This window comes from Phoca vitulina, unplaced genomic scaffold (assembly GCF_004348235.1).
Source record: "Phoca vitulina isolate PV1807 unplaced genomic scaffold, GSC_HSeal_1.0 scaffold7, whole genome shotgun sequence".
Classification (NCBI taxonomy): Eukaryota; Metazoa; Chordata; class Mammalia; order Carnivora; family Phocidae; genus Phoca; species Phoca vitulina.
Genome location: NW_022589710.1, coordinates 32,323,364 through 32,351,290, shown reverse-complemented (window position 1 = coordinate 32,351,290; position 27,927 = coordinate 32,323,364). Strand labels below are relative to the sequence as shown.

The 27,927-nt window shown below is 41.2% G+C and overlaps 1 protein-coding gene across 4 annotated transcripts in view; it reads left to right on the top strand.

Annotated features, from left to right (window-relative positions):
* The window catches only part of RTN1 (reticulon 1), a 309,875-nt gene that overhangs the window by 227,358 nt on the left and 54,590 nt on the right, over nt 1-27,927 (top strand). The window lies entirely within an intron of this gene.

Genomic DNA, 27,927 nt, shown 5'->3' with positions numbered 1-27,927 from the left:
GGGCTACATTGAGTGAAGGGAGGGAAGGTCTTCAGCTCCTGGGTGGAGAACACTCAGGTAGAACTTCAAAACACCAAAGCACAACTTTATTCAAAGTCCCCTCCCACTGATCTCCTCTGCTTTTGCTTCTTTCAAAGTATTTTGCCTTTGGGGGATAAGTGATTTCAAGGGTATACCCTCCTTCCTGTGTATGTGCTAATAACGTCAGTGATATTGTTAGCAATTAAAGTGTTTCATATAAAAATAGAGGGCAGATCTTTCCCATTGTAGATTGGAGGCCAGCTTCTAAATTCTTTAACACATTGGAACAGGAGAACCAAGAGGGATGTGATAAAAAGATAACCCTGCTGTGTGGTTGCTTGGTGGTTTAGACATGTGGCATCCTGTAGCGTCCCGTAGAATTGACTCTTGATTTCCCAAATAACTCTTCCCTGAGAGTTTAAAGTGTATTTAGTGCGTGCAATCGTGAGGATATTTGATGACAGATTTAGCAGTGGGAAGGTGTGTTTGTTAGGTGAAGATTAAAACCAATTTTGGATTCTTTTGCTTCCACTCTGACTGTGATGGGGAAGGACAAGGACCCTGCAAGTTGCAGGGAGCCCCGGGAAATGGCGTTAGCATGAACAATCTTCCATCCCTTTTGGTCCTGAAACGGTGGAACTTGTGTCTTGCTGAGTACAAGTTCACATCACTGTACTTGAACGGACATGTGTTTCCATCTTATCCCCCAAATAATGTCCCTGAAAGAGTCACCATGTGTGCAGTGCTGTTCAAATATGTGTATTCTCAGAAGCAAATACATCGGAAGGCTAATAAGGAGAAAATTGTGCAGGCCCATTTCTCTCCCTAGTAAATCTGAGAGACAAGTGCGACAGCTGGGACCGACAAGAGTGACCAGACGTCTGATGAAGGGCGAAGGCGAAGGAAAACTGCAGCTGTGAACGCAAAGGCTTCTGAGCATCTTTTCTGGCCAATCCTGGTGCCGTTCTCCTCTCTGTACGAGTTGTCCCATATGGCTTGGACCCTCTGCTGCCAAGTTTAGGCATGAGAGAGCAGAGAGTGGCAGTCTTTTCAAACGAGTCAGGCCTGCCAAGGTGAATAACCTCCGCTCCCTGCACTGAGGGGTCCTTTAAATTCCAGCCTCCCGCCGGAACTGACTGCTCAGCTGCATTCTCTGTAGAGAGAGTCTGAAAGGCTGTGCTGGGGCAGCCAAGCACCAGAGGTCTTGGGAGGATGACTCAGTGCTGCCAGCATGGTGTTGGAGCTCTGAGGTTCCTCCTGGTCTCACCTGCTCCATCTCAGCAGGTGGGAGGATCAGTGCCGCGCAGCCTCCCGCAGGCTGTTCTTAATCACTGTCAGTGGACGGTAGGATCGTGCTCAGGTCAAGCAGGACTCTGGCAGCAGTGAGGGCAGGTCGGCTTCTGTGGTCGCCTGCTCTTGCCCACTGAAGCCTCTGGCAGTATAGGTGCATTCAAGTTCAGGTATTCACAGTATGCTTATCTCTCTGGCTTTGGAGCTGTGTGGCTGATGCTGAGCTGCAGAAAGGTCCAGAAGTATTTAGAACAAGGTCTGGCAAATATCTGATGGCATCAGAGTATGAGCTGTCAAGGAGCTCCAGGGTTTCCTGGGACACATGGCCTCCTAAGGTCTATTTTTGGAGCTTCTCCGCTTTTCAGAGGCTTCTGGTGCTGTTGCACTGGAGACAAAATGCAGTTTGTCATTTTCCAGTTTTCCTCCTGTGCTCACTCCTGAACTCTCGTTACCCTGTCATTCTGCTCCCCCACGCCTTCCAGGAAGGCCTGTTAGGAGCATCAGACTCTCAGAGTGTAGAGAAGTTCTCAGTGCTGCAAGGTTAGCCCTGACTGTCAGGGACATCCGAGTGAAAAGCCAAGCAAGAGAATCTCAATAGAACACTGACACCCAGTGTGACTCATCAGGATGGCTGTGTGGAATTCACCAAACCTATTTAATTGCAGAATTTTTTTATTGGCGTGTTCCTCAGGGTTCCTCTTCTAGGGAACACTTTTTGGGAAATAGTGGTCTCTTCATGCTCACATCCACTCCCTGCATTCTGATTTCTTTGCCTTGCAACTCAAAAGTACGGTGCTTGGACCAGCCACGTGGGTCGTATGTGGGAGCCCATTAGAAATCTCACTCCATCCCGGACCTGTGGAGTCAGAATCTGCATTCTAACAAGATCCCCTAGTGATTCCTATATCTGGCAAAGCCTGAGAAGCAGTGTTTTAGACTACTGCAGCCAGCTTTCACATTCCTACCTGTAACCATCCTGATAAAGGTCATGGCCTCTTTTGAGTCTCATCTTTCTTTTTTTTGTCTTAAGATTTCATTTATTTATTTGACAGAGAGAGACACAGCGAGAGAGGGAACACAAGCAGGGGGAGTGGGAGAGGGAGAAGCAGCCTTCCCATAGAGCAGGGAGCCCGACACGGGGCTTGATCCCAGGACCCTGGGATCATCACCGGAGCCCAAGGCAGACACTTAATGACTGAGCCACCCAGGCGCCCCAAGAATTAAATTCTTGAAGAAAACATAAAGATGGGTATGGAGACAGTTGTTTTTTTTTTTTAAAGATTTTATTTATTTGACAGAGAGAGACACAGCGAGAGAGGGAACACAAGCAGGGGGAGTGGGAGAGGGAGAAGCAGGCTTCCCGCTGAGCAGGGAGCCCAACGCGGGGCTCCATCCCAGGACCCTGGGATCATGACCTGAGCCGAAGGCAGACGCTTAACGACTGAACCACGCAGGCGCCCCTCAAGTCTCATTTTTCTTATCCTCTCTGGTAATTTAAGATCATAGTGCTGGCCAGTCCTTAAAACATTAGTGAGAAACTAGTGTACATTGATAATAATAAATATAAACTGAACGAAATGGTGCCAAATAAAAGTTACAGTTCCCCTACTCCGCCCTCCTGATCTAATTCTCAGAGATATCCACAGGCTTTTGTTTTGGTTTTGTTGTTCTGATGCCTTTCAGAAATTTTCTTCAAGTATTCAGGCATATATAAGTTATAACCACACAAGTGATATCACATTGGACGACTGCTTTGTAACTTGCTTCCTGTGACAGTAAAATTAGGGACAATACCCACTCACATGAACACTGTTCTCTCCTTCTTAGAACTTTTTCCTCCCTTACCTCCCTGGTGTTTCCCCTTCCTGCTCCAGCCCTTACTCTCTGACCTCTTTCCTCGTCTTTTTTGCTACCTTTCTTCCAGTTCCTCTGCCTCTGAGTTCTGTCCCTGTCTTTCTTGGTCCCTCATTTCCTTGCTGTCACCCACACAGGTTTTCAGCCACTGTCTTATGGGTAGCACATCCCAGATCTCTGGCTTTGGAGAATTCTTCTCCTGAGCTCCAAGCCCATTTCCCCACTGTTGATTGGACATCCCTTAGACCCTCCAAATGCAATCCGTTGGTGTTATTTGTCAAAATCTGCTCCTTTCCTTCCTTTGTGCCCTTTCTGAGCTAATGATGGGGTATCATTTGGGCTTCACTTTGGCTTAAACATTCAAATCAGTTCTGGATCTAAATAAAAACTCACTAGCCTGAGACATGGTTAAAAGTACAACATGAATATAAACACTTAGTGGAAGTCTTGTGGCAATGTTTGGTTATAAAATTATCTAAATGATCCAGAGTGGTTTTTTTTTTTAAGATTTTTTTTTTTATTTGAGAAAGAGAGAACATAGGCAGGGTTGGGGGGGTGGGCAGAGGGAGAGGGAGAAGCAGACCCCCCCACTGAGCAGGGAGCCCCATCTGGGACTCGATCCCAGGACCCCAGGATCATGACCTGAGCCGAAGGCAGATGCTTAACAAACTGAGCCACCTAGGTCACCCCCAGAATGTTCTTAACATTTGAAAGATTATTAAAATAAAAATACAAAATGTGAAAATTCTCTTTGCGGCCCTCTCAAGCACGCATCTAGTGACACCAGTCTGAGGAATGTTGGTTCAAGCCAGTGGTCCCCAGAGTATTGCCCGAGCACCAGGTTCCTCAGAACCTCTTGGAGTACTGATGACAAATGCAGGTCCCCACTCTGCTCCTGCGCCAGGACTGCAGAATCAGAATGCATCAGGGCACAAACCTGTGCTTTCAATAAGCATGCTGAAGAGAATTTGGGTTGTAAGCAGATGAGCTGGCAGCTCAGACCTGTAGTAAAAAACCACCTTGGTGAGCATGCCCGAGGCATATGTTGTTTTTTAATTGGAGAGACTGAGGGGGCACTCAGCTGTTTCCATCCCTTCCTGTGCCCTGGGAGGCAGGCCTCTGTACCTTCCCTTTGTGATCGCCAGCTGCAGCAGCCGGAGCTTGCCAGGCTAAGCCCCTCGTGACAGGGAAAAGCTGATCTCCTCCTTGGGGGCATGATTTGCTGGAAGGCTACCAGATGGAGGTCTTCTAAATAGACCTAACGTTTATGGTGTTTATTATTGCTTCTCATTATTATGCCAGATATCACTCCTGTCCTAAAATATTTGAAGGAACCAAAGTAAGTGTGACCCATTTACTTTTCTTCCTATAATTCTAAAAACAAGTCATCAACGTCTAGTCCCATATTTATTTGCTTTCACGAGACCAAATTCATAAATCAGTCTGTAAAGATTCTTGGAAAGTCTCTATCTTTCACAGTGCAGATCTCAGAACCAGCCTGAGGACTTAGGCCCCTTCCGTTGTAGCTGCTGCCCCCGAGCCAGCTTTCAACAAGATGGACCAGTAATTGATGGATAAAGCTTGGCTTCTCTGAGGACATATGCAATGTACTACTTAGATGGAGACACTGAGCCTTCCATCTTAGACTATTCAAAACAATTAAGCTGCTTTTGTGAGACTTTGCCCATCAGTAGAAGGTGCTGTCCTGGCCTAGGCATCCCAAATGAGGCTGCTGGTAAGCAGCTCACCTCTCTGGCTTTTCCTTCTGAAGTAGTCACAAGGTTAGCATTGTCCCAGATTGCTTATTGACCTATGTTTTTTAAATGGCGACTTTAAAACACAGGGGAGGTTTTCTTCTCAGGCTTGGATAAAATTGCTCTAAATCTGGGTGACCCCAGAGCTTATTATTTCTAGGGACAGATATTCTTGATATTTCAACAGGGTGTGTGTATAGCTCTGAAGTGGTTATTATACCTCTGTAATATTTCAATGTCATTTTTTGGGACATGGTAAACCCCAACTCCCTCGTAAATTTTGCCTGGGCACAGAATGGGGCATAGATTAGCTCCTAAGATGGATTCAATTTAACCTTGAACTTGCCTGTAGAGATAGAGTTCACAGATGGCAAACATTATGGTGCCTCTAAGAAATAATGACACTAATAATGGTGATCCTGATTCACTATCTAGCCCCTTTACCCCTCACATAAATCATCCTTTCTTGCTGATATAATCATGCAGCTTGGAGGATATAATTTACATACTTCTAATTGTCAGAGCCAGGACTGACTCCAGATGATTCTCAAATCCCTTTTAAATGCTAACTTCACCTTCCACTAAAGTCTGGGTGAGATACTCACAGATACAGTCTCTGTGATTCTGGATTCTATCTTTGCAATCCCACAGAACACTCTAATATAGAATGAAATAAATTTTACCTAATGTTATGCCAGCCTTGCAAGAGCAAGACCTTACCGATTCATTCATCCTTCTTTTGACCCAACCAGTAAGGTATACTACATGCCTGATGCTATCAATATAATGGTGACCAAGGCAGACATGAATCCACCCCTCATGGGGCTTACATTGGTGGAGACAGGGAGGTTTCAATTAAAAAGGAAATCAGTAGAGTGATGTGTGAGAGTGAAAGAGTACCTGGTGGTAGGGTGGTAGTCACTTTTAAGTAGGAAGGTCGGAGAAGGAGGAAACTGCGTGGCCAACTATGGCAAGAGATGATTAAAGAAAATTCCAAACAATAGAAAATACAAAAGGCCAGAGGGAGGAAAGTTCTGGAGTCATTCTAGAAACTGAAAAAAAAGAAAAGGTCTGCATAGCTGGAGTGTGGTAGGCCAAGGTGACAGTGGCAAGAAATGGGATTGGAAGGTTGGCAGTGCCCTTTCATACCCAGCCCAGGTTGCAAAGTTTGGTCTTTATACCAACCGTTGTGAGAAGCCACCAAAAGAGTTTTAAACTAGGAAGTAACATGACCTGCTCTCCATTTTTTTAAGGTCACATTGGCTGCTGTCCGGGGAAGGGGTTGGAGGAAGACAAGTGTGGAAGCAGGAAGACTGATGAGGAAGCCATGGCTGTAGTTCGGGTATGGGATGACAGTGACTGTGACGGGGTGGTAGCCATGCACATGGAGAGGAATGGATGGAGCTTTGCAGACTGACTTCACAGGACTCACTGAGGCATTGGGTGGGTGGTTGGGGTGACTTGATTCCCAATATCTCTCAAGTTATCTTTTAGTTTTCAGTCACCATAATGATTACAAGTAGATGCAAAAACATTTACAATGGGAAAAAATAACCCTAAACTTAGTGCTGTTTCATGAGTCATTGAACCCTTTTTTGTGTCTACTGTAAGAAAACCATCCATTTGAGTGATGACAGCACTGAAATACTCTCTCACAGTTTGACCTCTGTATCTAGTATATTTCCATGGCCAAGGTGCTGGGGGTCTAATGGTCATCAGTGTGTTTAGATGACCGTGATGTTTGGGTGGCTGAGACTGGAGCTGGAATGAGGGTCAAATATGGTACCTGTGGAGGTTAAATAAGGCATGTAGTAAGGGGGGGGCAGGGATTGTGGACAAGCAAGTCACTTATCTAAATAGAATTAGGTGCAAGTTTGGCTAGGGCTAGGAACTTATAAAAACCTCAGAAAGCCTGAACTACAGTCCCAAATATGGATAAAAATTATACTAACAGGCAAAGAAAAGATAGCAGCCTGCCAGAGAGCAGAGGTTAAAGTCAGAGAAAAAGGTGGCTTTAAGGCAAACACTCAAATTGGGCTCTGAAGTAGGGACAAGTGCACCACTGGGTTTGGTTACTTCGTCTCAAGGCTCCAGCTGACCATGGTCTATCTGTGATTGCTCGGGGCTTTCAGAGTCAACACTATTTTTGTCACGCTCCTTCTAGGTTTGAAATGACCTAGGCCTGAGGCAGTAGTCCTCTTCTGCCAGGTGAAGTATTGATCCAGGAATTGTCTCTCCTTGTGGAGCTTTGTGTCAGTTGGTAGGGAGAGAGGATGAGGTGCTCAGTGAAACTGTTGGGTTTTTCTCGACAGTGTTTCTCAAAGTGTTGTTGTTGGACCATTTGTATCAGAAGCTGTTTGTTAGAATACAAATTTCTAGGTTCACCCCACAATCTCCTAGGGAGGGGCTGAGGAATCTGCTTCATTAAGTAGGTCCCAGGGAACCCTAGGCACACCAGAATTTGAGAATTATTGTTTGAGGGACTGTGTTGAAGCTGAATTTTCAGAATACTCAGAGTAATCTTTGGCAGTTTTTTCCTGTAGTGCCCAACTTCTCCTCCCCTCCCCTCCCCTCCCCCCCTCCTCTCCTCTCCCCTTCCCTTCCCCTCCTCCCCCTCCTCTCCTCTCCCCCCTCCCCTCTCCCCTCCTCTCTCCTCTCCCCTCCTCTCTCCTCTCCCCTTCTCTCCCCTCCCCTCCTTCCCCTCCTCTCCTCTCCCCTCTCTTTTCTTTCTTTTCTTTTCTTTTCTTTTCTTTCCCTGAAAGTTGGCTTTTCTGTTTGGGCTCAGATATTAGTTAAAATGGTTCGTATGAGGGCTTTACAATGAAATTTATACTGTTAACTCTGAGACTTCCACCTCCTCATGGGAGAGAAGTAGAGGGGCGATAATGTGAGTCTTGGCAGCCCACTCTGGAGGATGTTCCTAACATCTCGCCACCTCACAAAGCCTCCAGAACAAAGACGCCAGAAGGACATGGTGGGAACACAGATAGCTAAGCATTCCCATTCCCAGTAGTTTAGGGCCTCCTGAGTCAAAAGAGTCCTCCAGGTGGTCTCTGTTTATAGCTTGGAAAAATCACAGGAGAGAGAAAGGGCCTGAGGGTGGGGTTGAGCCCCAGGCACAGGTTGTACCAGGCACAAATGAGGAGTTACAAGCTTGATCTTACACACGATAAAGATGTCACTGCCACTAATAAATAATTCAGTTGAAAGCTGCAGATTATGGTAAATACAGCATTCTGGCTTACGTCTTTTCTTCTGGCAGTTACCTCATTTTCTTACAACTCTTGGCTGAACACTGAAATCATGGGGGATTTTTCTACACACAAATCACTGGCAAAAGCAGATGATATGTCCCCAAACTAATTCTTTTACTTCCAAACTCACTTTTTTTTTTTTTTTACCTCCCCCTAATGCCTCATGGAGATTTGATTCTACATCTAAAAGTGCAGAGGAAATCAAGTAAAGCAGAAGAGTGGTTTTCGTATTGATTATCTCAACTCAGTGTTAATGTCTGTTGCCATCCAGTGGTTGTGATGAAAATATCCAACCTTTACTTTCTAACCTCATCTCAAACCACCAGATTTGACATGCACAGATCTCTTGGGTTGTGATGTAAGAAAATATGTCTTTGAATGATTTTACAGTGTCCACTGGATGGCTAAATGGCTGGACCATTTATGTGGTGATTGATCAGTTAAATCATCATCCGTATTTTCTTTGGAACAAGCACGAGGACAGAGTTTCAAAAGATATTCCCCAATGGGTAGCTTAGTTTTTACCAGAATTAATTTTAAGTTATACCATTTGGCCTGTGCCAAACCATAAAATATAATACCATGTAGAATTTGTGAACCAGTTTCCTACTAATAGGAGTTTTTGGATCAATGCCCTCGTTTTAAATGGAAATCCAAGATTGATGTATAGGTAATTGTTCTAGGTGATATTTCAGGGTTAGAAGAACCAGGATCTGAAATAAGATCTGATTCTCATCCAGAGCCCTTTTCCAACTAAATTGATTTCCAAGTAGTTGACTTGTTTGTAAGAAAATCTAAAACTTTTCTATGTCAAGTTACTCTAGAATTTGAAGATGTAAGATTTACTATCATTAGTATATATGGACATAAATAGGACTTTCAGAATAGTACACACCATGTGCAGCTAGGTCAAGTGTTAGCGTTGTCAGTCAGCTGGAAATTTAGTCCAGTTACCTGGAAAGGATTTAATTTTTCTTTAATTTTAGGTTAGTCAACTGATGGTGAATCAGTTTTATATGAAGTCATAGTTCTCTCCAGTGTTGGAAATAAAAAAAAAAAAGTCACAAATAATTTGATTCTAGATAATTTTGATACAGGTAAAATGGCCTCATTGTCAATTTGTCCCTTTTATATTCTTTCTCTTCCCTTTGTTGGGGTCCACATTTTTAGGCCCTCTTTTATTCCTCTGAACAGAATCTTGAAATTTGGGGTAGATTTTATATATTCTGCAAAGATGTGCTCTAATTCCAAAGCCAAAAATCTTGGCTTTGACTTTGATTTCTAAAGCCTCTCATGGTTTCCATTCTCGTTCCTGTGGATACCACACCTTTCCCTCAGATCGCATTAGTGTGGCTAAAAACACAGGAGGACTCCTTGCTTGAGAAGTCCCTGAGCCAAACCCTAGAGGCTGAGAGCAAAGTCGTAGTGAAGAGAGACGTTTCGGAATTCAACCTTACTGTTCATCTGTCGTATCTGGACTAGTACGCCTCTAGGATGAGATACAGATCATTTACTTGAATTGTAAGTTTTATCTTTCCAACTGTATATAATGTTTGTTCTTATAATTTATATGATGCCTATTTTGTAACAGGTAAAGCTAGGTAACTTTCCACCAAGTTAATACTTTCTCTTCCATAGTATAGAGTCATTTCTGGGAAGTGGCTGCTTAGTTCAGCACCGCATTTCGCAGACCTTGCATCTAGGTGAAGCTAGATGCCTGATTCTTATCAATGGAATGTGAATGGAAGCGAAGTGGGTCACATCTCGGGCAATGTTGAAGACGTAGTTGTGCCTCGTCCTCCTTAAAGGTTTTACATCTAGGAGATGACAAAGGGAAAAGAACCTAGGTCCCAACACCACATTGATCTATTAAGTTAGCTCAAAATAAATTTCTCCCATGTGAAGCCACTGAAATTTTGGGGTTGTTACTATAGCTAGCCTCATCCTGACTAGTATGCTAACCCATGATGTAACATGAGGTTGGGAAAGACCTGTTGTTAGAATGTTGGAACATATGTCCCATAGTCGCACGATTTTATGTCTTGCTTCTCCTCCATACCTTTTTACTTTGTACTCTCCTTTGCTGATGCTAATTAGTCCTACTGCTAAAATTACTGCTGTATAATTCTGAACCTATTAGAAAAAAAAATCCTGTCCTCAAGACATTGTATTGCTATTTAGTGAAATATTATCATAAAAACCAAACAGATCTTTAATAACCACAAACAAGGTGAGTAGCTGGTGCCCTCTGGAGTTGTGCAAAGTAAGAAGTAACCCTTGTGGTGGCCATCAGGTTTATCAGAGCAGAAGCATATGAAGTTTTTGTGAGATAAACTGCTGAGAGAACTAGAGCCCTCTGTCTGGGGCTAGCCCTAGGCAAAATTGGGAAATAGGCACAGTATCTTGAGGTCCCCTGCCTCCCACCACTCTTTTATCTCTCAGCAGTCTCCCTTAGCTACTTGAGGCTCCCAGTGCTCCTGAGCTCTCCTGGCTTCCCTTTCAAACATGCATTCCCTGTGTCCTGGGTCCTTGGAGTCCTTCATGCTTCCCTTATTCTTAGGGTGTACCATACAGGTGTAATTTGATAAACCAATTCTTTTTCATGTGTTAGTGAGCTAGTGTGTGATTCCTCCTATGCAACAGATCTCCAGAATGAGCCACCTTAGGGTAAGACTAGTCCACAGTTTTAGGGAGTAAGTTTCCTCAGTCTAAGACTCCATTCTCAGCAGTATGTGTTCTGAGGCACAAACATATTAGAATCTGGTTTCAACCAGAATGCCCTTTCTAAACTTACACTGGACAGGTACCAGGGGAATGCCATCCTAGTGTGGGGATCATCAGTTCATTGTTGCCTGATACAGAATTAGAACAAGAAGACTGGATGCTTCATTGGAAATTTCCATCTCACTTTTGTGACCTGTGAACTGTTCTCTAAGGACAGGGATCCTCAGCAGCAGAATCCCTGAGCTATGCCCGAGGTCCTTCCCTCTCTGGTGACCCTTGTTTAGATTCCCCTTCTCTGGATTCGGTATGATGTTGATTGTATATCCTTCTCTTCACCGGGACAAGGATTCAGGGGCCAGCTGGGTTTGGATCCTAGTTCTACCACTTACTACTAGCTGTGTAATTTTGGGCAAGTTAACCTGTCTGCATTTCAATTTTTTCATCTGTTCAAAGGGGAGAATAGTACCTGCATATGGGATTCTTGTGAGGATTAATTGAGAACATTTAGGTTAAGTAATTATGTTTTCATTTTATTACTACTTAAATATTTATGTTAATAATAATTATACAATGAGAAGGGATTTTGGAAGAATCTAGCCCAGTTACTGATTAAATGCAGGAAATCTTTCTGCAACATCTTTCATAAAGTTTCAATTAATAAGTTTATAGGTTTTCTTAATATGTCAGAGTTTGATTGGCTGCTTTCCAGTGATTTATAGGAAGTGGACTTGATATCACTAATAAGCTCCTTCCCAAGCATATTGTGGGACAGGTTGCTTCTGGGAAGGCTTCCTAAAGCCAGCTGGCCCAATTTATCTTCTTCTGTTGAGTATTGGTTTTTTGCCTAAAATATATATGCTTAGGCTCCACCCTAAATATCCCAGAGTATAATCTTTGGGTGTAATGTCCCTACATCAGAATTTTTTAGACTCCCCCAGGGTGATCTATAAAATGTCTGTGCAAGGTTTGCAGCCATTGAGTTAACCCCAACTGTGGTATACAGTTCCCTGAATCTTTAGTCCCATTTGTTGTTCTCCCCAGGCTCTGGCATTTTGTAGTTTTTTGACTCTGTTAGTCAGCCCACGCTGGAGTAACAAACCCCCAAATCTCAACGGCTTAGCTCAACAAATATTTATTTCTGGCTTATACAAAATCTGATGCTAGTTGGTGGGGGTTCTTTTTTGTCCAGTTACAAAGGCATGCAAGCTCCTTCTCACCTATGCCACTGAATATCAACATATGGTTTCCCAGGTTGTCATGCCAGGAGAAGAGAAAGCTGGAGGGGCATGCTAGTTCTTCAAAGCCTCCTCCTAGGAATGACACATGCCACTTTTGCTTATGGCCCATTGGCCAGAATTAGTAACATGACTGTCTGCTGAAGCATGGGGCACACTAGAAATTCAGTGAGCATTAAGTAGTTATTGCAGACTTCTTGCACAATTATTTCTTGTTTTAGAATTTCATAGCTGTTAACATTACCCACTATATTTACATGTGCATTTGTTTATTTGTTTATTGCTTGTCTCTCGCACGTAGATTTGAAGTTAACATCACACACCTTGATTTGTTGCTGTGTCTCCAGGGCCTTACCAGTGGTGCCTGGTAAGTAGTAGGGACACAATAAACATTTGATGAATAAATGAATAGTGACTCCAGACACGTAGGTAAAGACGCTGAAGTATATTATGGGATTTTGTTGTATGTCAGGGTGCTTTATAACTGTGCTCTTTCCCAAGAGCTCATTTAAATGTTACTGAGTCCAGTGAAAGTTTAAAGAATAATAGGCCAATTAAGAAGAGAATATTGTGTGTGGATCCCCTACTGTTACTCATGAAGAGCATTTACCTCTTGGCTGTGCGCTCCTGGAGTGATCATCCCAGGAAAGGGCCAATGGAGTCAGCAGAGAAAAATGCTTTTCTGAGGTTCAGCTGACATAGCCAATAATAGATTTGAGTTGACAGAGCAGAAGATGCCATCACTGTAGGCCTGTGTTCAGTCTTTCTTTGCTGAGCCTATGGAATTTGTACAAGTCCAGTCTATTGAAAGTTTATAACCCCTATAAAATGGAAAAACTTTCTGCAGTGAATGCTTCTTGTTATTTTGAACACAGCAGAACCCAGTTTAAAACAAGGCTTGTTATTAAGGTTGATATGGAGACAGGCAGTATTACGTAGTGACTAAGGCATGAGCTCTGGAATAGACAGATACGGATTTGAACCCCAGTCCCCCAGTTGCTGGCCTGAAAGTTCCCAAGCCTCATCTGTAAAATAATAATTCCTTCTCCTTAGAATAGTAAGGAGATTAAGTTGAATTCATTAAATACTGTTTTAAGGGGCTTAGGTTAGTAGAAGACCTGGCACACAGTGTAAATGGCAGCAATTACTATCACGTACGGTTGGATTGTGTTTTCTGTGCTAGATCAGGCTGTGCACCCAGATTATAGTCAGTAATGACAGTTGCCAAGGCTACGGGAAATGTGAGGCAGCAGGGGTGGGCTCTCCTCGGTGGATCAGCCCCCTGGCCTTAGAGGCTGGCAGCTTGGCAGGTCTTTGTGGCACCTGAGCTCCATCAGCAGCCCATCTTTCCTCTGCGCACTGAGCATTACTGCTCCCCGGGCTGGGGAGGATCCGAGTGGGCTGCTTCATGACCATCGATGCTCACCTGTCACAGGAACATTATTGCCTCTCATCAGCATTTAGCTCAAGCCCCCAACACTGGTCTCAGGCAAGCAGGATGGCTTTCTCCCAACACAGAAGAATGACCAGCAGCTTTCGCAGAACCATTAAGGCTACTTTCCTTTAAAAGGGACTGAATTCACGGCAAGCTTAGAATTGCACATTCTTCTTTCCCATTTCCCAAAGTGTAACTCTACACGCAAAGGAGGTTCAGCCCTATGATGTATTTTAATGGAAAGCTACCTTCTGAACAATCAGATTCTTTAGGAATATTTGAAATAATGTTTGGGGAAAAGGTTTAGCTAGATTCTCACAGTGATAAACATGGAATAACCTCTTTAAAATGGATAAACATGCCCTTGAGGATTTGTTTCTTACATCAAATGCTTCAGATGACTGCCATTTCTCTCAAAAAGCTCTTCCATTTTTGTTATATGCTTTCAGTAATCCCAAGTGGGAAGTAAGTTTTGGTGTGCTTGCAATTCAGGGCAGTCTCGTCTATGCAGTCCCTTACATGCAGGTGGACTGGCACTGGGAAGGGGGCAGGATTTACACAGAATTTCTATCTCCACCTATGAAGGTTTCTTGTAATATCTTGCCTATGTAGTGCATTTTGCTTCATCTTCCTTTTCCACTGTTTTTTACAAGATTTATTTATTTATTTTAGATAGGGAGAGCGCTCACACACATGGGCGGGGAAGAGGGGGTGCGCGGGCAGAGGGAGAGAGAATCTGAAGCAGACTCCACACTGAGTGGAGCCTGATGCGGGGCTCGATCCCACAACCCTGAGATCATGACCTGAGCCCAAACCAAGAGTCGGACAGTCAACCAACTGAGCCACCCAGGCACCCCTCCACCATTTTCATACTTTCAAAAATAATTATGCATCAATTAATCCAAAAATCCATACAGGATATTTCATAGGCACTGACAAAAACTTGTCATCCATAAACTAGTATGAATTTTAATTATCCTTTAAAGAAGACAAGGTTATGGTCAGCTCTTCAAACACTTAACTCTTACCTATGATTTGAAAATGAGTACTCATGGTTCTTTTTTAAAAGGTATTTAAAATAGATTATTATAGAAAGTTCCATACAGATTGGAGAAAATACTATAATGAACTCCCACGTATAAATCAACAAAATTTATCCATCATTACCATTTCTTCAGTTTATTTTATTTACTTTTGAGGGGAGCATTTTAAAATTAAGTCACAGCCATCAAGATATTTTACCCCTAAATGCTTTAGTGTGCATCTCTAAAAATAGGTATATTTACTTATGTGACTATGGGACCATTATTACATCTAATAAAACAAATACCTCCCTTTAATATTCATATTGAAATTCTCTCAATATTCATATTCAAATTCTCTCAATCCTCCATTTTTTTTTCAGTTGGTCACTTTTTTTAAGATTTTATTTTTTTATATTTTTAAGTAATCTCACACCCACAACCCCAAGATCAAGAGTCCCACACTTGGGGCACCTGGGTGGCTCAGTCGTTAAGTGTCTGCCTTTGGCTCAGGTCATGATCCCGGGGTCCTGGGATCAAGCCCCGCATCGGGCTCCCTGCTCAGCGGGAAGCCTCCTTCTCCCTCTCCCACTCCCCCTGCTTGTGTTCCCTCTCTCACTGTGTCTCTCTCTGTCAAATAAATAAATAAAATCTTTAAATAATAATAATAAAAAAAGAGTCCCACAATCTACCAACTGAGCCAGCCAGGCACCCCTTCAGTGGGTCACTTTTAACTAGCCAATGAGCAAATACCTCTCAGCTTTTATTTTTCCACTACAGTGACTGTAATAAGAACCTGGAACAATGGAAAGTTCCTTTGATTTATGTATTATATGATGATCAGATATATTTCCTTTTTTCCCAATATCTTGTTACAAAAATTTTCAACCATATGGAATAGTTGAAAGAGTTCTTCAGTGCACCCCTGTTTACATGGTTCTATTTTTAATTCTTTCTCTGACTTGCTGAGCTGACTGGGATTGGATGGACTCCATACCTCAAATTCAGTGAGAAAACAAATGTTCTATGGCTTCTTTTTAGGTGGAAGCCTTAAATAATATTTGCAAAGCAGATAGATAGTGTGCTTATTACTTTGCATAGTTTATAAATCTTGAGAATATCTTCTTCTCCAACTGGATAGCTCATGCCAGCCTATAAATATTATTAAGCCTGACTTTCAGTTGACAGTATTTTTCTGGGGTATCCCCGGAGAGCCGGGTGCCGCACTACGACAGTGCTTTCACATTGTGGGTTAAGGAGAAAATGACAAGCCACCCTAATACTGAAGCAATTGGAACAGGCAGCGTGTTTACCCCTTCTGCAGTGTCAGTTGTATTTCAACATTATCCAAAAATATCATGCAAAGGTACTTGGAAAAGAGAAAAACAAATCTGGTTTCTGAAGTGTCTGTCTGAGGGTTGCAGCTGTTGCTATGGAGATCAGAGAAGCCGATTTTCATGGCTTTACCACACTGAGCTTGTTTTTGAACAGATTCATGAGACTGTGGGCTTTTTTTCTCTCTCTCTTATTCTGGGTGGTTTTGTTCGACGTAACCTTGCCTGAATAATATTAACATATCGCTTGTGTGAAAGCACATTAGATGCTAATGCTTGGAGTTGTTTTTAGCAGAGTGATTTAACAGTACAGGATTCGTTTTTCATTTGAATGTTTTAAAATAGACCGACTCTCCTAATCAGCATTAACATAGAGCTCAGCTTGGAGCATAAGGAAATGTTAGTTTAATATTTTAGTGCCATCTGCTGTAAGTTCCATGGCATTCTACCCCATCTGGCTTATTTGCAGCAATCCCCCCCACCCCCCACTGCCACTTTCTTTTTTAGTCTTAGTAGAATGCAGCAAGTCTCTTTCCAAATCTTTTATACTGATTGGCCCTGTTTCTTCCTACTGGTCACTAGATGAGGCTTTTGTCAGAAAAATATATTCCCTTGGCTCTAGGTGTCCATTTCCTGAAAACTCCTGCTTCAGCTTAGTGGATGTGCGCATGCGTGCATGTGATACTTGTCAAGCAGTTAACACATTCCTGGACCTCTCTGCTTTATCTGAAAGCCTGATTCTTCGTGAGTGAACATTTGTAAATTCAGCAGCATCACTAAATAAATAATTATGGAAAACCTATTACATGACAGGCTCTTTCCCAGGCATGGTGGGTGGTGGGGAGAGTGGAGAGAATAAAGCAGACACCCTGTTTCCATGGAGTTCCATTACAGGGGAGACTAACAGCACACAAATAAACACACATGTGGCCGTAAGCGCTATGCATTAAAAACTAAAGCAGGCAAAGCTATTTTAAATAGGATGGTTAAAGATGGATGATGGGATTAAAATATTGCAATGGACATCTCTCACGTATTAAGATCGCCAACAAGGACAACAGATGTGTCCTCCAACCCTGTGCCTTGAGGCTCTTGTTCAAGACAGATACTACTTGTTAGTTATCTTTCAACATTAACCAGCAACATTACACAAGTCTGGAAGCCTTGTTGAAAAACAAGTCTGTTGTTTGAAGCTGTCCATTTCTGGTATTGCTGTGGAACTGGGTAGACCTTAGACTTGACTCAGTTTGACAGTTCTTTAATTCAGCACATGGTTATAGCTTCTATGTGTGTCTAGTTCTTTGCTGGGTTCCATGGGGGAGCACCAGAGGATTTCAAGTCAGAACCTGCTCTCTAGGAGTTGCTTTTCACAGAATACTCAACCCATCATACCAACATACCAACCCTCAACCCATCCAGAGGATAGAATAAATGTATATGGGACATTTACCAGGTACTGTTACAATTAACTTTCATAAAAATGCTACCAATCTTAAGGGCAATCATGTTGGATTTCAGAGAAGGGAGAAGTGTTAAAATGTCCAGTGCACTTCTCTCTACCTACCCTCTGTAAATGTCAGTTTGAGCTGAACATTGAGCCCCATGGAAACTACTAATATTTCTGTACTTAGAAACAAAGGAGATTCCAAGGAAATTAGAACCATGAGCAATCCATTTTGATTTCTCTTTATGTGCTTGCACTCACTTGGTCACATGCTCATTCATTCATTCATTCATTCAAGAATCAAGTCTCAGGCACCTACTGCATGTGAGTGACTGGGCTGTGGCTGAGGAAACTAGGATGAATGATGCCCACAGACATTTGTAGGGACAAGAATATAGACAAATTAGTGCAATAAAGTGTTATAGGAGCAATGAAGCTATATTTTTCCTAGCCCTGTCTGTGTTATTGATTTACGCTGCTTTGGCTGAGATGCTGTATGAGTGTTCTGACCTTTCTGTGCCTATTTTGCCATTTCTTAAAAAATCTGGGGCAGAGAGAAGTATTAGCAGAATAATGATTCCTATCCCTTTCTTGGAGGAAGGTTGAATTGTCCCAAAGTGGTGAGAATATTAGTTTTGGCTTATTGGGAAATAAGCCACATAAAGAGAATCATTGTTTTAATAGCTGGATTAGCAGTATCAGATGTTATAGTGATAGCACACCAGTGGGAGAGAAGCAAATGGTAGGAATGTATTATCTCCCTGTTTTCCTGTTTATACAATATACATGGAGTTACTGGATAACTTTAGAGACTCATTAGTCCTCTGTACCATTAAATGTCAATGCTCACCCCAATAGAGGCTGATTGCGGGGTAGCTGCAGATTGAGGGGGGGTGCTGTCCTCCGTCCTGAGTGTGCAGTCTTCCCCTCCCCTGTGCCTGGGAGCTGGGATAGCTGCACCAAAGCAAGATTAAATTGAGTTTGGGAATAGGAGGAGACTGTTAAATATCTTATTTCCTACACTCTGGAGTGCTTTTAATGTGGCTTTTCTGGGAATAGAGGAGAGATTTAAGTCCACCATCTTACCCTCACTGTATATAAAATTTCTATCCAGTTGAGTACCACTTTTCAAAGCCAGGAAATTATCTGTTGGGCTAACTAAAGCCATAAATATGGCTTTGTCCTGAGTGTTTATGTTGATGACCCAGCCCTCTGATTACCCACTTCTCTTTTCCCCCCAATCCAGTATACTTCGTTGGCATCGAGATGCTATTTCTCTGCTCTCTGATGCAGCCTTTGTGAGAGATGGATTTCCCTCCTGATCACAGTGTTGGGGAAGATCAGTGGCGGCCGCAACAAGTCAAACTCCAGGACCAACAAAGCCTCCCCCCGATGCTTTTACTGACATTTCTCTATCTTCTCCCCCCTCTCTCAGTAGCTGGCAGTTTATTTCTCCAAATTCCTTCACTTCTGTACTCTCTGCACAGGACAATGCTGAATTGAAAAAAGAAAAACCTAGCCGTCACTTCATTCTATGGCAGGGACACCCCATCAGTGCAAACGAGGACTAGTGTGTAGACTCCAGTGACTCCCTTCCTGCCTTTGGAACCTGAAAGCTGACTCTTTAGGTGCCAGCAGATTTTCAAAGCTCTGACTATTTCTGTTTCTCCTTTTCCCGATGGCAGACCATATTGTACTCACTGCTCTTTCATTCCATCCTCACAAAGACATAAGGAGTAGTTTGCTGAGAGGGAACGTTGTTAAATATTGGATGGGATTTCTGAGCAATGCTAAATAATCTTCTAAGTAGATCTTTGAAGCTGACAGAGATTTGACTATTTTGAGGGTCTTCCTAAAGGGATTAGAATTCAGGGATTCTTATGCTGGACCCCTGCTATGGTCCAAATATTTGTGTCCCCCAAATTCAGATGTTGACATCCTACTCCCCAAAGACACTGGTATTAAGAGGTGGGGCGTTTGGAACATGCTTAAGAAAATATTGCCTAATCTAAGGTCACAGTGATTTACTCCTTTGTTTTTTTCTAAAAGTTTTATAGTTTTAGCTTTAGGTCTTTGGTCCATTTTGAGTTAATTTATATTTAGTGTGAGATAAGAGTTCAACTTCATTCTTTAATATGTATGTGGGTATCTAGTTGTCAATTTTTTTTTTTTTTTTTTTTTTGAGAGAGAGAGAGAGTGTGTGTGCAAGCCAGGGGCGGGGGGTAGGTAGAGGGAGAGAGAGAGAGAATCTTAAACAGTCTCCACTATCAGCATGGAGCCCAATGGGGCTCGATCTCATGACCCTGAGATCATGACCTGAGCCGAAACCAAGAGTGGGACACTTAACCGACTGAGCCACCCAAGGGCATCCTGGAATCATTTGTTAAAAAGATTGTTTATTTCTCATCAAAGCATCTTGTCATCCTGCTCAAAAAACAATTGACTAAATGTGAGGATTAATTTCTAGACTCTCAGTTCTATTGCATTAATCTATATGTCTAGCCTTATGCTAATACCACATTGTTTTGATTAATGCAGCTCTGGAGTAAGTGAAATCTGGAAATATAAGTCCTCCAAACTGGTTCTTCTTTTTCAATATTGTTTTGGCTATTCTGGGTCCCTTGCACTTCCATATGAATTTTAGAATCAACTTGTTAATTTCTGAAAACCAGAAATTGATAGGGATTGCTTAGACTTGGATAGAGATCCATTGTTAGGGATTGCGGTGAATCTATAGTTTGTAGAGTATTGCCATCTTAACAATATTAAGTTTTCCAATCCATGAACATGGCATATCTTTCCATTTATTTAGGTCATATTTAATTTATTTCAATAATGTTTTGTAGTTATCGTTGTACAAGTCTTACACTTCTTGTATTAAATTTATTCCTAATTATTTTTTTCTTTTTGATGCTATCATACCACCACCTGTTTTTTAAAATACAGTTTTATTGGAACACAGCCACACTCATTTGCTTATATATTGTCTTTGGCTTTTATGCTGCAAGGGCAGAGTTGAGTAGTTACAGCTGAGACTGTATGGCCCACAAAGCCTAAAATATTGACTCTCTGGCCCTTTACAGAAAACATTTGCCAGTCACCATAATTTGTTCTCAGAAAATGCTGATTCTTTTCTTTTCCTCCCTCAGAGATTCTGTGTGGTAAGATGGAAGAGGAATCAGAATCATTTTATTTGATGTTGAGAAATACAAATAATATTGCAGAGGATGAGTTTTGGAGTTAGTGAGACCTGGGTTCAAATCCTGGGCCTCACTTTTTCTATTTGATCTCTCTGATATTCTGTTTCTCTTCCTTGAAATTTTAGTATCCTTTTCTTATGAGGGAAGAAAGTGACCTGTTAATGTCATGTGTAAAAGCCAATGTCAAGAACTGGGCCCAGAACTTGGCCCAGAACTACAGAACTTCTACCTTTTTGTCCATCTTCATTTCCATGACTTAGAAGTTAAATCTCTGACTGGGAGATATAAGTTAAAAGTTGCTCCTTCCCTACTTCCCACACTAAATTCTTAATATCAGCTCGCTAGTTGTGCCTTTATTAATTATTTATATCATTTGCTTCTTTTTCATAAAAATTTAAGTGCAGAAAAATATGTTGGTTATTCAGTATTAGGTGATATTGAAGCAAGGTTTGTTTTGTATTGCTGTCCCCTTAAGGAAAAGATGATACCTCCATTTTTTAGTAATGGTGTTCTAGTTTGGCTCATAAACGTGTAGGGCACATTTACATTAGATGTAATGAAATGGAAAATGTAGCAGTTTCAGCCACCAAAAGCACATCTCCTGCAGTATCTGTTTTGTTGGTAGAGATGACAACAGACTTCCCGCTGGAACAGGTTCAAATGGGTTTCCACTTACTCCTTTTTTTTTAATGTGCTCCAGAATAATGTTGACTGTACCAAAATGGATTAAAATATTACTCAACAACTCCACTTGTACACATAAAATGTAGACTTCTAGTCACAATTAAAAGTTTCAAAAGACTTTAAAAATGTAACCCTATGGTTATCTGGGAAGCAAACCTTCCCAGAGAAAGACAGAGGCCTTACTCAGTCACGTTATTTTTTTTAGCTTGATTCTTAATGCCTTACAAAAAATTAGCTGTTTAATCTATTAATAAAATTGCAGGCTATTATGACTACTCATTCTTCCCAGTGGGACATAATATTAGAAATGATCAAGTGTTGAGATAATTTTTTTTTTAACCTGACTGATCAAAGAGCTCAGAATCAGAGAATTTCTGGGTTAGAAGGAACCATTACAAAAGACCTTATGAACATTCTCAGTGACAGGGAACTCACTGCCTTCCAAATTGACTTTCCATTCTTGGTCACTTCTGAAATTTTCTCACATATTGATGCAATGTGTCTGCTAATCCTATTGTATCACGTAGGGCCATAAAATAAAAAGATAACTGTCATACTAACCTTGGCATTTTTGGTTTTCCAGAGTCTAAATTTCCATTGCTATCAACCAACACAGATGGGTTTCAAATCCATGTACCCTTTGTCCTCTTTTGTGTGCCTTCTAGTCCCTCCAAATCCCTTTTCTGAGTGTTATGCCCCAGGAAGAACATCTTTCTGAGTAGTGTGTGAGCCGGTTAGTGCATTCCACAGCAAGACCCTGGCTTCCCTCACCGTGGACACCCAATTTCTACCAATCCTACCTATAGGCACATTACATGTTTGTCAGCTACATCACATTGTTGACTTGTGTTGAGTTTACATCATCTCATATCCTTAAGATTTTATTTATATGTGCTTAGCAATAAGCTATATTTCTTATATCTCATATTATTATGGTTGGCACTTTGGAAGGAAGTACTAGACCTTGCATTTTATCTCTGCTAAACTTAGTCTTGTTAGGTTAACTCCATTTTCCTAGTCTGCCAAGATTTAAGAGGATCCTGTCACTCAATACATTTGCTATCTCTGCCAACTTTTGCATTATTTATAGGCATGATCACTTGCTTTTTACATATCATTGATGAAAGGTTTGAGAGCCTAGATCCTGTGGTTGGCTATTAGAAACTTCTCTCCACATTTATATTTAATTCCATAAACATTTATTCAGCATGTACTTGGTAAGGAACTATAGTCAGAGTTTGGTGACAAACAAGATAAGATGGTAGTCTCAAGCAAATCACTAGTCTATATAGAGCGGAAGACATCCAAACAAATAAACAGAGTAAACAGTGAGGAGTACAATAACAAAGATGTGAACAAGGAACACAGAGGAGAGGTCAGTAATTACCCGGGGAGGTTAATGATGTGTGCCAAGACAAGGTGATAGTTGAGCCAATTCTTGAAAGAGGAGGAGGTATTTGTGAGAGGAAAGGAAAGTCTGATTGTCATTCATTAATCAGCATTTATTCATATGAAAACAAAATGTTATTTTCCTGAGAGTTCTTCTATTGAGGAGCAAGTAGATCAAAAAGTTGAGACTCTACCACTATAGATAATATTAGCCAACCTAACCTAAACTCCAGAGTATCCAGTGGTTACTTCACAATGATAACAGCAATCACATGCTATCAGAGTGGAAAAGTCCATTTAAAAATTTTCTAGATCACGTGTTTTCCTGTTTTTTGCCTCTTGAGGGTGGTTAGGAAACTCTTACTAATGTTCCTTAGATTTAGGTTGTAGGAGCCAAGAATAGGAAATCCTGAAAAATTGTTTCTTGATGGCTTATCTTTATTGACCCAAATCTCTCCTTTGTGACAGACTCCTCCATCATGGAGGAACAACTCTTATCCCGATTAGATCCTCAAACTGCTAGGTTATGTGATCTTCCAGCTTCTTCAATCAGTATTTGAGACCCCTGAGACTCACAATGGACTCCACACCTTCCCAGAAATTCAAGAAATTTGTTGCTGATTGATTAATGGATTTGTCACCAGCCCTGCCAGCCCTAAAGCCAGGACCAGCTCATGTAGCTGTAGTGAATAGCATTTTCCAATTAGTATCTCTACAAGGACAATCAATTTAGCAAGAAATTTTCTCCTTTAAAAACCGAAACAAAATTAAAGCTGCCTCTCTTCTTTCACAACAGGACCTGTATGTAAAAGTACTTGTCATTTTATTAAGTTATGTTGCTGACCTTTTAAGTGATGTCTTGGCCCTGGGAATGATGAGTGACTTGGGCATAAAGCCATCTCAAGACCAAAGTAATTCTGCTGCGGGCCAAGTCATTCATTTAGTCAGAACTGCCCATGCCATTTAGCAACGATCCTGCAGCTTTTAAAAGCAAAGTCATTCTAGCTGCTGCCTCAGCATAAAGGCGCATGACCTTGTCCACTGCCAGGCAGGTAAATGCAGGTATTAAATTGCTGTTGACAGTAGGTAAGTGGAGAAGTTTAAAACTTAGCTGGATTGTTGGAAACTTAGCTGAATAGTTGCTCTGACTTCAACAAAGTCACCTGCTAAATCTGTCTAAATCTCCGGGGAAGCCAAGAATAATATGAGGGCCCTAAAAAGTAAAATTTTTAAAACTATGTGAAACCTCTGGTAGGTTGCTATTCTTTGTAGCTTTTATCATGGGTTTTAGTTGCAGATCTATCCCTGTATTCTTTCATTAATGATTGTGTTCCCACTAGAGTGTAAGCTCTAGGAGGGCACGGATTGTGTTTTATTTATCATTGTTTAAATGCTGACTACCTGGCACAGTGTCTTCTTTGATGTGAAGCAATTTAGAGTTCAGTGGAAGAAGAGTGACAATTACTAATTGCTCCTACCTCTGCCTCTCAGAGCCCACAGCCTGACTTCCTTAGTGGTTTTGTACATATCGGCCTAGAGCTGAACGTTTCTAGAGAATAATTCCACTGGTAAAGGTTCTTAAGGCAAAGTGAGTACCAGAGAAGAATCTTCCTTGGCAATCTCTTTGCTTCTGGTCAAAGACAAAAGTGGAAGCAGCACTTAGAGACATATGTCTGGGATGAGAAATAGTGAATGTAATTCACATGTATTTTCTCTCAACCTCTTTTTTTTGCCTGTCATTTAAACCATCGATAGGGAAGTCCATCATGTATACATTTATTCTTTCACTCATTCAGTAAACATTACTAACTGCCTATTATTTACAAGCCCTATATTAGACACCACGTGGAAATAGAGAATAAATTAAATATGAAAATCATACCAGCATTTCTCTCTGGTGGTTCCCCACAATGTATTGGTGGATATCAAAGTAGAAGTTTGACCAGGGTGACTGGGAAGATTTGCTTGAAGGAGGTGTACGTGATGACATATACCTACAGGTACCTGTCAGATCTGGTCTCCCGCTGGTCTGCCACCTTTGGCCCTTCTGCATAAAAAGCTGCTTAAGATTATCATTCGCCCCCATCATTCTAATGCATGGTCAATATATATGCTGTAAGATTTGGGGCCAAATAAACATAGCCTTTGAATATTTTTCTATAGACTTGTCAGTAAGGTGCTAGAATTTTTCTGAGATGATAGATGATAGATAGATAGATAGATAGATAGATAGATAGATAGATAGATAGATAACATCAGGATATATCAAAATAGTGCTGAAATAATCAAAGGTATTTTTAGGGATCAATAGTCAAAGTCAGATAATATTCCTCAGAGGGAAAAATGAAGAATATCTTTAATTCGTATGGATAAAACAGACGGTAAATCCTTCTGTCACCCCCTAAGTCAGTGAGTTCTTCAGCTTTTTCTAGTTTATAACAAAGAAGCCCCAGATCTCCATGGCATACAAAAAGAAATAGTTTTTCTTCCACACCTTACATCAGGGTTTGACTCTGCTAAACTCTTTTGCGCTCTGCTCCACATGTTCTTTTTTTTTTTTTTCGTTTTGGAAGCCAGGCTGAAGGAACAGCCCCTATCTAGGCCGTGTTCTCCTGATGCAGTAATGGAACAGGACAGCACCAACCAAGCCACATAGTCACTCAAGTTTCTGCTCAGATGTGGGGAGTGTCGTGTTCGCTCACACCCCATTAGCCAAAGCGTGCCACAGAACCAAGCCCAACGTCAATGGATGGGTGAGCAAGTTGAAAGAAAGGAGGGAGAAAATCATGTAAACAAATAGTTGCAGAGCATAGCACATCAGCATCAGAACTGTAGTCTGACTTCCTGGACTTCCTAGCATCCGGCTACGTGGCTATAAAAAGTGATGTTCTGTATTGAGAATGACCTAATTCAAAATAAAAACCTTGTAGTTCAATGTACGTTGGGGAGATTTGTGTTCTTGGGTCAGAGCCACCTTTGTTTTTATTACTATTATACTTTAGTTGTTTGTCTTCGTATTTGCTACAGCGAATCTCCTCTTTTTTTTCTTCCCAAAATTGACTTATTTTGCGTGGTTCCTTATTCTTCCATGTAAGTTTTAGAAAACATTTTTCATATTCTCAAAAAATCATACTGAAATTTTTGTTAGAATTGCATTGCATTTGTATATTTAACTAGGAGAAAATCAGCATTTTTATCATGTTAACGTTTTCATTCATGCAGGCAGTGTACATCTCCAGTTACTGGAGTCAGTTATTTATTTATTTGTGTGATGATTCAATAGAATTTGAACTTTTTCTACATAACGGTCTTCTACCTTTTTAGGTTAATTCCAGTAGTTTCTGTTGCTATTGTAAAGGCAACATATTTTTGTTGGTTGTTAGTCGTAGAGAGGAATACTCTGTGTGTGTGGGTGTACGCATATATACATATATATTCTATATCTGACAAGGTTGCCAAACTCGTGTATTAGTTCCATATCATGTCCGCTGACCACTTTGGGGTTTCTATATAGATGATCATACTTGTCTTATGCCTGATCATAAAGGAATGCACTAAGTATGATGTCTGTAATTTGATTTTGACATATAACCTTTATGAAGGAAGTTTCCTTATATTCCTAATTCTCTAATATTTTTCAGTCACAAAATAGGAATTTAATTTTAAACACTTTATCTCTATCTATTATGATAACCATGCGATTTTTCTCTTTTGGTCATTAATGTAGCGAATTAAACTGATAGATTTTCTAAAGCTAGACTGTCTTCCATTCCTAAAATAAACTCTGGTTTGATTAGCTGCTATTTTATGTAGCATTTTAATATCTGTTAGTTAGCTAATATTTATTTAGAACATTGATATTCATATCAGTATTAATAATTACTAACACTTACAGAACATTTACTCCATACCAGACGCTGGCCCAGGGCTCTACATATATTAACTCATTTAATCGTCCTAACAATCTATGACATATGTATTAATATTTGCCAATCTCGTTTTACTGATGAGGAAGCTGAGGCACGAAGAAGTCACATACCCAAGATTGTACAGCTAGTCGATAGTGGAGCTGCCATTTCAACCTAGAGAGTCTGGGTCTGGCATCTGTGTTCCTACGTGCTGTGCTTTACCACCTCTCATCAATGAATGGAGCCTGTAATCATTGTTGCTTTTACTGCCCTCATCCCATTTTGGAATCAAGATTATACTTGCAACATAAAATTATGTGGATAGCTTTCCCTCTTTGTCTCTTTCTAGAACAACTTGTATAAAATAGGCATCATCGAGTCTTTGAAAGTGTGGTAGAATTGAAATGTAGAATCATCTGGAATCTGTGGGTTTCTTTTAGGGAGGAAGTCTTTGATTACCATTTCAGTTTCTTTGAGTATTGTTGTTTAGTGTAGATTTCTATGCTTCTTTGTACTAATTTGTACAACATTTTCCCAAAACGCATCCATTTTATTCCAGTTTTCAAATTAATTTTTTTTAAAGATTTTATTTATTTATTTGACAGAGAGAGACACAGTGAGAGAGGGAACACAAGCAGGGGGAGTGGGAGAGGGAGAAGCAGGCTTCCCGCTGAGCAGGGAGCCCATTGCGGGGCTCGATCCCAGGACCCCGGGATCACGACCTGAGCCGAAGGTGGACGCTTAACAACTGAGCCACTCAGTCGCCCCCCCAGTTTTCAAATTATTGATGTATAGTTATCCACAATATTATTTTGTGATCTCTGGTGTGTCTGTAGCTATTTCTTCTTGGTCATGTTGCATTTCGTTTGCTGCTTTTTTCTCCTTTTCTTGATCAGTCCTGTCCATCATTAATCTTTTCAAAGAAGAAGCTTTATCTTTTTAATCTCCATTTTTGTTGTTTTCTTGTCTATTTCACTGATTTCTTTTCATACTGATATATTTCCTTCTTTCTTGTGTCTTTGGATTTAGTCTGTTGCTCTTCTAACACTTGAGACAAAAATATAGCTTATTTGCTTTTACCTTCTTACTTTCTGACTAATATATTTAAAAATCTTATAAATTTTGACATGAGTTTTCACTGGCTTTCCAATCTAAGTTTTGGTAATTTCCCCCTATGATTTTTTTTTTTTTAAGATTTTTTTATTTTATTTGACAGAGAGAGACACAGCGAGAGAGGGAACACAAGCAGGGGGAGTGGGAGAGGGAGAAGCAGGCTTCCTGCTGAGCAGGGAGCCCGATGCGGGGCTCAATCCCAGGACCCCGGGATCATGACCTGAGCCGAAGGCAGACGCTTAACGACTGAGCCACCCAGGTGCCCC